Source organism: Bactrocera dorsalis, chromosome 2 (genome assembly GCF_023373825.1).
Source record: "Bactrocera dorsalis isolate Fly_Bdor chromosome 2, ASM2337382v1, whole genome shotgun sequence".
Taxonomy (NCBI): domain Eukaryota; kingdom Metazoa; phylum Arthropoda; class Insecta; order Diptera; family Tephritidae; genus Bactrocera; species Bactrocera dorsalis.
Genome location: NC_064304.1, coordinates 40,344,321 through 40,356,559, shown reverse-complemented (window position 1 = coordinate 40,356,559; position 12,239 = coordinate 40,344,321). Strand labels below are relative to the sequence as shown.

The 12,239-nt window shown below is 34.7% G+C and overlaps 1 protein-coding gene and 1 non-coding gene across 16 annotated transcripts in view; both read right to left on the bottom strand.

Annotated features, from left to right (window-relative positions):
- The window catches only part of LOC105224603 (STE20-like serine/threonine-protein kinase), a 132,806-nt gene that overhangs the window by 68,691 nt on the left and 51,876 nt on the right, over positions 1–12,239 (bottom strand). For 13 of the 15 annotated variants that reach the window (XM_049447320.1, XM_049447325.1, XM_049447316.1 and 10 more), the window contains one exon: positions 11,588–11,614. The gene's annotated coding sequence lies outside the window, so the exon portion shown is untranslated. The remainder of the gene's footprint in view (positions 1–11,587; positions 11,615–12,239) is intronic. The other 2 variants (XM_049447321.1, XM_049447322.1) reach the window with 2 other exon arrangements.
- Trnas-gcu (transfer RNA serine (anticodon GCU)) lies at positions 5,254–5,335 on the bottom strand. The gene has a single exon. It is a non-coding gene; the product is annotated as a tRNA-Ser (tRNA).

The following is a 12,239-nucleotide window of genomic DNA, read 5'->3' as shown; positions in this document are numbered from 1 at the left end:
GAGGTAAAAACAAACAAATTATTTTAAAGCAAAATTGTTTGAAGAAGACACTACTCGAGCATGAAGCAAAACATCTTTTCAAAATAATTTGCAAATTCGACGAGAGAGTAATTGAATGATTGAAATTTGCATGAAAATGCTGTATGTGTGTGCACACTGTCGTCTAAGCCGGTTTAGCAGTTGCTGCTGGAGTGCACTTGAGAGGGTCATCGTTGCTTGTTTTATTTACCGAGCCAATTAGACGAAGGTGAATGAAATTATTATTTACATTATTTCATCCTCGAATCAAAATTTAAAATGTGTTCTTATGATTGAAACAAGCATACTTGTAAAGGGTGATCCATTTCTAGGGTAAAGAAAAAACACAGAATCTTCAAATTTAATGGGATATGTTTATTATCACTCGAAAGAGCATTTTTTGGTATTTATTTTTTGAAAATTATCTTTTTCAAATGTTGACCGTGGCTACGTCTCTGATGGTCCATTCGTTGAGTTCAATTTCCCTTGACTCGTTCGAGCATTTCCACTCGTAACTGGCGAATGACATGCGTGATGTTTTGCTTCAAGGCCTGAATCGAAGCGCAATTATCCGCGTTGAGTGTTCTCTCAAAAAATCCATTGGCTGATCGATATGTGAGAAGTTTCGCCGTCTTGTTGAAACCAAATGTCACCGAGGTCACAAGCTTCAATTTCAGGCACCAACTAGTCGGTTTTCGTGGCACGATAACGATCGCCATTGACGATTACGTTCTCACCGGCATCATTTTTGAAGAAATATAGGCCAACGATTCCACCGGCGCACAAACCACACCAAGCTGTTGTTTTTTTTCGCATAAAATACGTAATTCTTATACAAGCTGTACTTTGTACGCTTTCAGTTTAAGATCTCTCTAAGAAAGTCTACTTACATCGAGTTCAACGATATTGCTAAAGCATATAAGACTTCGCATGTACCGATGTACCAGCCGGATGAAATAAAGAACGCAGTCGTAATCAGTTAAAACCGAAGCCAGTCTACTTATGTTTGACAGCTGTTCTGACAGCTTTCCAGAGTGGTGTCACACACCGTATGGAAGACTTTAGGCGAGTTGTGCGTTCTTTTGCCACTCTCATATGCATTTATTAATGAATATTGCTAAAAATTTGTAGACACTTAAGCCGATCATGTAAATAGTTGATAAACAACAGCAGCTGAATTATAAATATCAGGTATAGTCGTAAATAGTTAATGCAACACAAGTGTCTATTAAAATATTTCCAATCAATTTACGCATTTACCGGGCTTTTCCCCGGAGCTTAAGCCGTAATGCTACATTTGATTGATTCGTACTGCGTGTTATCCGCCGCTTGGCTCGCACCAGCTGTTCTGTCAATTAAACTAGCTGCTGGGCGTTAGCAAAAACAGCAACAACAACAGCAATATTAGCAATCAACTATACAAAAAAGGAATAAATAAATAAGTAAAAACGACAAAGAGCGAAAAATATACAAAAGAAATCAGAGAATTCTTTTATTTGCATTGCTGAGTGTGCTGCTGCATAACAATGAGTAACGGAGGCGAGCAAACATTGCATGAATAATAGATGAAATGAATGAAAATGTGCAGCGGCATGAAAGTGTAAAAGAAAAGAACTACACATCGACCAAAACAAAACCAAAAAACTTGCAAAAGAGATTAAACAATTGGCAATAAAATAATGTCGCTGGCAAAGACAAACAATGGCGGGCGTTGGCAATGAAAATCTAAAATCACCAAATCAACAAAGGCACCTCTGATAAAAATCTGCATGAAGAGTTATAACATAAATAAAAATAAAATGTAATAAAAAAGAAAACATAAAATCATAGTGGGTAATAAAATTTCCAACATAATATAATAAAATTTCACTTCTGTAGGAATAAGTGAATGTAGTAAAAAAATTTTTTTTTGAATATTTTGATGAACTAACGCATAAAAATATGATAAATAATGATAAAAAGGAATCTCAAATTTATATTGAAAGATAATTAAACCTAAACAGCGAACTTTGTATCTTATAAATATTGAGATAAACGAAGGTAATTATTGATAAAACGACAAAAAAATTAAAACAATACTAAAAATTAGATTTTTAAAAAGTTGTCATATATTTTTTTAAGTTCTTTGGTTTTAATTTTATTTAATTCTTTAAAATTAGTATTTTTATTAATTTTAAACAAACTTCACTTTTTCATTTCAGCAAAATTTTACTACTATTTATTCAATTTCCTTAGCGTAAGACTAAACGTGTTTAGTTATTGACCTAAATAATACGCAAGTTGCCCTATAATAAAAAATTTATTGCTAAATTTGCTTAAATTTAATTCCATCCTACTTGGAATTGAAGTTTTTAATTACGTTTAGGAAAAACGGAAATATCAAACTATTGATTGTATCTGTAGTCTAGTCACTGGTCCTTCAACAGCGCTTTTGAGTCTCGACTTTCAGACCGACTTTAATACTTGAACAGCAGTCATAGATTTAAATCGGAAGACTAAATAATGAAGGTGAGAAACCGATAAGATTGGGTAAAGGTGAATATTTCGCTTAGTCAGCTCGCTGTTATGACACTTAGTTCGTGTCGAGGTCGAGCGGGGCACGGGGGAAGCATACTGTGTTAACTTTGCGAAACCGGCTCTCTCGCTTGTTTCTATTCAGTGTAACTCGTGACTCCGACTATATAACGCGGTGATTCTTTCGTGTGTTTGTCAAGTTTATTTAAACCGAAAATAACCAGAAAGTAATGATATATATATAAAAATTTTGGAATGCCGGTCTCAGCTCGTGCAAGAGCCAACCAGAAATATAAATTACGGCTATCGTTACAAAGAGGGGGCAATGGGCCACGCATAGCTACCCCAATGTCCGGCATCGAGCGAGCGAGACGGTTTAGGGAACGTCGCAAAGCTGCTGTTGCCGACCTCGCGAGTACCTCTACCACTGGAATACCTATACTTGTGGACATAACGAATGAACAGATGATCGATGTATCTAGGGATCTGGAAATTTTAGCCAAAGAAATGCCACATAGTTTAAATTTTATAAGATTTATACCTATGCCCAAAAGATAAGGTGACATTTGAATTTAAACTGCGCGCGTCGAAGGATTTGGAGAATTATTTTATTTTTTAGGTTGATAGTACTGTCAGTCACATTTATGTCAAATTTCATGTCAAAATATTCATTAGTGTTTGAGATACGTGTCGTTTTGTGAGCTGCTAAAAGGAAGTTTTTCGTTTTTTTCGCTGTCGAAATTTGTTGAGCACAGAATTTGCATTAAATTTTGTTTACGGAATCAATTTTCTGCTGCGGATGCGTTGCGATGGTGCAGAAAGCCTTTGGTAATGACGCTATGTCTAAAAAAAATGTTTACAAGTGGTATAGTGAGTTCCAAGCCGGCCGTGAACGTGTGGAAGACGACCAGGGTGTCATGAAATGTATTATAACTGGCGATGAGACTTGGATCTATGCTTACGACCACGAAACAACCGATCAATCGAGCGAATACCGTGCCAAAAGAGAGCCGAGACCAAAAAAATCGCGCCAAAGTCACTCAAAAATCAAGGTCATGTTGACTATTTTCTTCGATTATCGTGGTGCTGTGCATTATGAATTCTTTCTAACCGGTCAAACAGTCAACAATGAATATTATTTGAACGTTATGCGTCGTTTGCGTAACTCTATCCGCCTAAAAAGGCCGGAATTGTGGAAAGACAATTCTTGGTTTTTACACCACGATAAAGCACCATCCCATTCTGTCCTCGTAATTCGTGATCATTTCGCCAAAAACTCAACCCATATCGTTCCGCAACCACCAAGCTCAAAAGACCGCTCCGGGGACACCGTTTTTATACGAGAGAGGAGATTCAAGCCGCAGCGCAGACGGAACTGAAGGCCATCCCGGAAAGTGTTTACAACCAGTGTTTCGAAGATTGGAAAATCCGTTGGCATAAGTGCATTGCATCGGGAGGGGATTACTTTGAAGGCGATGAAATTGATTTGGAAGAATAAGTAAAGAATTTTCAAAATAAATACAATGTCACCTTATTTTTTGGGCATATATATAAATGGCAAACCTAGCATCCTCACAGCTACAGGAACTACTGTTATAGTCAAAGCTGTATAGGAAAACGGTATTAATTTGAGTTATTTTGAATTAAAATTCCTTTCAAAGCTTGAAATTAGTTTCGGGTTAGAAATAATTTAGTCATATTTCTCCAATAACGGTTTCTCAGTTATGTCAAACCTTAAAACAAATTTCTGGCAGAAAAAAACTTGGAGCAAATCGTGTAATATCGGCTTCAAACTTCGGTCATAACTTGGTGTGAATTTTTAGACCGAAAAATTTTGACCAATTTGTTTCAAACTATCGTAAAATTTTGAAACAAGTTTCTGTACAGAAAAAATTCGACGGGTCCCTCAATAATGCTTTATAATTTTAATTTTTTTTTTTAATAAAATTTGGATAGAGCAAGTTCGACAATATGGCATAATATTGATATTAAACTTCTAAAATCTTTTAAATTAAGTTAAAGATAGAAACCCCTTAAAAAAATGCATCTTATATTGAGTTGTAGCTTCTATCAAACCGAGAATCGAATTTCTGAATAGAACAAACTTCGACAAATCGGTCCGGAAAATGTTTATAACTTTTATCAAACCTTTATGGATAAAAAGATTCGACATATTTGACCAATGTTAATTTCAAATTTTCATCAAGTCCTTAAATGAATTTCTTTATAGAAAACATTTCGAAAAAATTCATTCTATAATGCTTAGAAATGTTTGCCAAGCCCTAAAGTGTACTATTGGCTTCAAATTTCTGTCAAATCTTGAAATACATTTTAGATGGAAAAAACTTCGATACATTCATTCAATATTGATTTCAAATTGCTATGAAACCCTGATATGAGTTTCTGATTTGGAATGACTTCGTGCCAATCGGGAAATCGTTGCTTCAAGTTTTTATTATTATATATTTTATTTTAAAATAAATTTCTAAATAGAAAAACATCAGCAAAATCGAATCATTGACTGAACGTATTTAACTAAACGAGATCCTTACCGCAATAAAAAGTTCTATTTCACAAAGCTGCTAAACACCCTTAAGCTTGCTGAAAATCAAATACTCAATTGTTTTGCATTTTGTAAAGAGAATTTGGTTCTACACTCAAACTATTTCAGTAAGAAAACACAAAATATTTTTAAAGAAAAAAATATAAAATGGAACTTTGCGACGAGGATGGGATTCGAACCCACGCGTGCAGAGCACATTGGATTAGCAGTCCAACGCCTTAACCTCTCGGCCACCTCGTCACTGAAGCAACGCTCGTGCTCGCTCAGCAATTACGCTGTCACTGCTGCTCTGCCAGTGGCTAATAATGCCGGCGGAGCATAAATGAAAGAAAATTTTCAAACCGAAGCTATAAAAGAATAAACAAAACAAAGCGCATGACGCAAAGAACACCAGCTAGCATTAAAGAGTTCTAAAACAATATGTATGTGTAAAAATAGAAATGCTAAAAGCCGACAACAAAGTGTAAAAATAAAATAAAATTAACGAAACTAGTGTCAGAGTAAATAAAAATTCGCTTATCAAATCAACTGCCTCAATTCATAAAGAAATGTCTGTTTGTATGCCAGTTTATCTGTGTGATTGCGGTAGTTGTTGTTGTGCGAGCACAAAGTGACACTTGTCAGTGCAAAAATATTGAAATCTCAGCGCTTTTAATAAATATTAATTATTTAACACTATTTTCACAAGATTAAATAACAGCAAGCCGACAGCGCAAGCTTTTTCTATTTTTATTTTTTGCTTTATAAAATTTGTTTCGCATACAAAAATGGACTTAACCAGGCGGAAATTATTACATTTAAAAACATAGCCGCCATCTCGTGCACCGCAAACGCCACCACTTGCAGCCCACACACATTTTTCTGTAATTTTGTAGGTAGGTATATTGACAGTGCTGAAAAAAATAATGGCACTATGTAATAAAATTAATAGACGACATACTTCTGTGATCCAAATATAAGACAAATTTGTTTATAAAATGTTAATTCCTTATTTATTCTTTAAATAAATTTCAGTCACTTCAAGATAATCCTTTATATTTTAGCGATGAATTTTTGCATAGTTTAATTTGTTAGATAAATTAATAAATATTATTACAGAATAAAAAAATTTTGAACTTCAGATTCTGATGAGAATACTAGGTGGAGACGAGCCAAAAGCATTCATTGAAACTCCAAAAATGTGTGGCAAAAAGTTCTACCTAACTGTGCATCGATATCTGCAGATCGCTGCAATACTGGTTCAAACTTCTCCCAGTGAAAGATCGTTTTCGACTCTTCGCAGGCCGAGAACTTATTTGCGGAATGCGAAGACAAATTGAACGGTGTGATCTTCTCAATATCCAGACAGGTATTGATGTTTCGAGCAAAGATTTTGAGGCTATGTACTGCGACCTATGGCCTATTGCGACCTATTCTATATCACGTATGGTTACAAAGGTTCAGCACTCTGAACAATTCCAGAAGCTTGCTGGGGTGATGTAATCCAATATAGAATCAGGTGTTCTGGAGATTCCTGTTTCATGTCGCAAAACTGGCAGTTTGCGCAAGAGATTATGCCCATGTTAGACAAGTACTTCCTGAGCCTGTAGTGCCCTGTATAGAACTCGACAAGGAGACGGAATTTGTCTTAGCGGAAGGTTGATTCCTCCCAGTAGTAATTTGTCGTGGCGACACGTTCTCTCCCCACTCTCTCCTCAGTGCGGATAACTCCTTTATTGTGTGGGGTCTAATCGCAATGCACGGTTCTGACTCCATCATCTTGGACGTTACCGCGAGCAGCTCATTACACAGACTTATAGCAAAAAATTCTGCTTGAAAAATGCTCGGAAAAGGTTCCATTGGTATGAATAGTTTACTATGCGGTTCCACTATGTTTGCTCTAATGTCTTCCAGTGTTTTCGACCTATCAGTGTACTAGTGGTCGAGCGTAGAGTCACTCAACTCCGCCTTACTGCCGAGAGTAACTCTAAATTTCTTCGTAACGCCATTCCTACGAAGAAGGTTGTGCCTTTCCCTTAGACCTTCATTTTTTGAGACGACATTATCTTAAGCACCAACTATTTTTATCTTTCTCACCCCTTTTTTAACATGATGCAAAATTTTAACAGAAACCCCACTGAAAATTGTTTCTGCTTGCGCCGCTGTGACATATTATATCCTGAAATCGACGCTTTCTGACTTTCCTTAAGGTAACTCACCGGTTCACCGATATTTTCTGTAAAACCTGTAAAAACTAAGCTACAGGCATTGAGGTTCACATATGCGGTATCTGGGAACTACAAAATTTTTGGTCCGATTTCGACTATTTTTGCACGTGAGTTCGCATACCTTAAATAGCAGATTTCGATTTATATACTGTAATGAGAAATAATCGCTTAAACTTGTTTGTACTCCAAGTATATTTCTGTGAGACAATAAATTATTGTCTAGATAGAGAGAATGGAATCGCCTACAAATAAGAGTATTACGTTCAAATTACTGAACAGAAGCGTGAAAAATTTTAAAGTTTTCATATATGTCAAATAATAATCGTAATACTATTTTTTCTACCAACACTGTATGTAAACATGTCAGTATATACATACATATATGTACATATATGAACATATATACTTTTAGCACATAATTTGAAAAATTCATTTATAAATTGCTTGTTGCGTTTATAGAAACATTGTATGTCGAATATATACCGATTCGTATGTAGGCTCACATAAATTGTATGTATTTGTAGTTCGCATATGTATTCGGTGAACCGCCACAGAGAGCGGAAACGCAAAGTTAAATAAATTGGCACCAATGCAAGCAATTAAACCTTTGAAATAAATTTGAACCAAAAAAGAAAAATAAATTAATTAAATAAACTAGTGTTGATATCCGAAAATATCGGCAAAAGCGAAATAAAAAATTGCGAAAACACAAACCAAAGCGGCAAACAGAAAACCAAAGCAACAACAAACTGCCTGTGGCCTCACATTAATTAATGCTATTAAATATTGTGTTATAAACAGTAAAAAAATTTACAGCAAAATTGATTCAAATGAGCGCGCACATAATATAAACACAGCAACAACAACAATAGCAAAGATTCGGTCCTCTGGCAATTGTAGAAATTTGCACAACATGTGTGCCACCAGAGCCACAGCCGAATAACTAAACATAATTAATTAATGCATATTGGGCATAATCTAATTAAAGCACAGAGCACATTTGTAATAATTATTCAATAGGCTCGAATTCGATTGGCCTAAGGAAGACGCAGGGTGACCCAAAATTTTCAATTAATTGTTGTTGCATAGATTTACTTTTCTTCCTATTTTGGAATACAGTTTTTAAAGACGTATTGGAAGAATGGAGAGACGAGGCTATCGAATGTATGTATATGTAATAGACAGCCGCCCCTCGTTCCCGATTTATGTGGGGCGTTTTCAACTTCGACTTGTGGACCAACCTAAATACCGAACCCAAAGCTAGAGCAAAATTTCAGGATTAAGTCATGAAGATGTAAGTCCGAATAATTTAGGTAAATTTATGTGTGATATGAACTAGAAGCTGCCGTGGATCTTGCTTCTATATATACGAGTAAGTGACATTTTGTAAAGACTTTTAGATCATATTCCGAACGAGTTCGCCTATGTACAATCTCTAAGATTTAACTTTCGAGGATAAGGCAAGCTGGAGACAACTTATTTGCATTGTTAGTGAGAGTCTTATATAGTACAATTAAGTTTCTAGTTGATCAATATATGTATTTCAATAAGGTGGATAACTCTTGAAATATCTAGTTCTCCTGTTCAAACCATTATTTTATCTCGCTATATTACAGTTATCACAGTGAAAAGATGTAAAGAAAGTTAGAAATTAATTCGCAATTCGGAATTGCGACGATCAGTGACATTGGATGAAACAAAGCTTCCTCATTTCACTCCAAAGTCTAATCGACAGTCACCCGAGTGAACTGCACATAATGAACCCACACCAAAGGGTTGAAAACGCAACAGTCGCTGGCAAGGTTATAGCGTCTGTATTTTGGGATGCGCATGGAATCATTTTTATTGGGTACCTTGAAAAAGGAAAGACCATGAACAGCGACTATTACTGTTACATTCCATTATTGGATCGATTGAAGGTCGAAATTGCCGAAAAATATCTTCATTTCAAGGAAAAGAAAGTACGCTTTTTACTAAAACATTGCACCTTGTCAGAAGTCAGTGATAACGATGTCAAAAATCCATGAATCCGCATCCAATGTATTCTTCAGATCTAGCTCCCAGCGACTATTTCCTGTTATCAGATCTCAAAAGAATGCTCGTGAAAAGAAATTTTCGTCAAATGAAGAGATGATCGCCGAAACTGAGGCCTATTTTGAAGTAAAGGACAAATCGTACGACAAAAAAAGGTATCGAAAAGTTGGATGGCCACTATAATCAATATATTGACCTCGAAGGGACCTAAATTACATAAAAAAAACCAATTTTGACAAAAAATGTGTTCATATACAGTAAGTAGAGAGAAACATCTATGTTTTAATTAATTTTTTTTTTAATGGTCATGGTCACGCTCTCTAATAAGTTTAATATACAATCCAAAACCATTCAAGGCAAATATCCTTGAAAATGGATGAATTCGGATTTGCAAAAAACTGAAAGAAACATATAATTTCACACCCGTGATAGTAGCAGAGGTTTTGTAAGAGCCGATGTCTAATTTCAACGATGGGGTGGTACCACCACATTTAGGTTAAAACGCCGGGTCAATGCTTCCCTTAGCTTTCATATACCTTATATTAAGGTTTTCGAACTTCCGATTGACTTCATACCGCATATATCAGCAAATATGTGAGTTATCGTATTGAAAATGAGAAAGCGTGTTTTCTTATAACTTTATGTCTAAACAGGATAAAATTGTGAAAGCTTGGCCCTATTCCTATATCAGTAACAAACCTTATATACCTGAAGGTATTTCCCTATGGAAATGTAGACCCAGCATTGACGAATTTGTCCGAAAATTTTTCCATCGGCAACCCTGAGATTGAGGCGTATTAAGTCGAAAAAATGTGTTGATTAATTACTTAGTTAACGAACATTATTAAAAATGTAAATGTTTTTTCTTGTCATTGAGAATACCACCAGTCTATATGAGTGGAGTCCAGTTACTGGTTACCTGGTTGGTTTCAAATAAACTATTGAGCATCAAAACCTTACTAGCACCTACTTAGAATCAAAAGAATGTTAGTTGATAGCAGTTTAGTGACGTTTTGCGGTAATAATGCAAGGTCAGCCGAATACCCTTCTGTGGAGTTGTCGATGGATATTTTTCACATCATGTACAGTTGGGAATGAGGTTCGCTGTTGTAGATATCCAGCTTTTTGTTCGTCTATCTAAGCTAGTACTAACAACTAGTTTAAAGCTGAGAAGAATCCATCAATATCAGTAGATAATGCTCACTGTGTACTATGGTAAGCTGTTTGAATTTTCATTGCTCATACAAGGCTACCACATAGGTTCCGCTTAAAAGTTATACAAAACAGAAATATTCAATCAAAATGAGAATAATATACTTTCAACCATAATTGTAGGCAATTATTTAAATTTTTTAACCCACTTAATAGACTGTCAGAAAAATATGTTCATTCAAATATAATCGAATGAAATCAAATACATAAGTCATTATGAGGAATTTATTTGCTTTAATTTACGCTCATGCACTGAGAACATTAGCAAAACTGAAAAACAAGAGAACTTTTTGTGCAAATTTGCATCGAAATAAATACAGGCCAAAAAATTGGGAATTTATAAAATGTGGATAGGCTTTTATGAAATGAATTCACGCTTGGTTAATACTAAAGTATATTTGTGTGCAACTCTGCATATGCCTATGCGCTGTTATATGACAAATAACTCGATATACCTAAGGTACATACATATATGCATAAGAATATTTAGAAATTTTCCTCCTCCTTATGTTTATACAGAGCTGTTCATATGTTGACACACAATTTGTCATTTATTGAATTAAATTTAAAAACTCATTCGCTAAAAACAAACAAAAATCACTTTATCAGAACAATTAGGGCAGCCTTAAAATAACTTGCGTATAAATAAACAAATGTAAATTTTATATTACCAATTCAGGAAATATCTGAGGTAAAGTGATTTTTCGATATAGCAATTTTATATTTGAAGAGTCCGGAATGGGACGGAAAATCATACTCGTCTTAGCTGAGTAGCTTGACAGGTTGATTTACGTTCAGTGGTTCATGGGTTCAAAGCTCCGCTAAGGCAAATTTAAAAATTAAAAAAAAAAAATTTGTTTTCTAGTAGATTTTTCTCCTAGGCAGTAAAGCTCTAACTCGGAAGTAGAACATTTTTGATTAGAAATTTCACTTTATTTATACGTAGCACTTTTGATATTCAATTTTCGATATTTACTAATAAAATGGGTCCTGAGGTAAACTGAGGTAAATTCTATAAAATTATAAATTGGAAACTTACCACCTTTTGTAGAAAGAGTTACTGCTTCTGTAAATAAATTTAAAATAAATGGAAAGATTAGAAAAGTGTATATTTTATTAAAATTATATATTTTTTATTTACTAATATATTGAAAATATAATGCTTGATAAAAATAAATTACAGTTAAATTAAAATCTTAAATAATACAATGAGTCGCCTAGAGTTCAATTGAAATTGAAACAACTCAACTTTTGTCAATAAGAACGACAACTCTTTTTAGTTGCAATGTTTTCTATATTATTGTTAACTTTTCTATGTTTTTGAACAAAAATGCTGATTAAAGTTTTAAATGGTTTGTCCACCAGCATGCCAGATTTATTAAAATTTTGTAGAAAACAACTGCTATAATCCTCTCTTACTTATAGTCTTGAGTTGTTAGCTTTTTTGATGGCGTTGTAAATCGCTATACTAGCAAACGGTAGCGCCATAAAAAAGCTAGAATACGATGACCACTCAACCAAACCCTTTTGACAGGTTGAGTTCCCATTAATAACACTCTAAGGTAAAAATCGGCCAACCCAGAGTAAATGCTGATAAGGCGGATATGGTAATCTTTACATGGAGGAAACTTTTGAGACCCAATGGAGTTGAATTGACAATCAAGGAGCATAACGTGTACCTGGGAGTACTT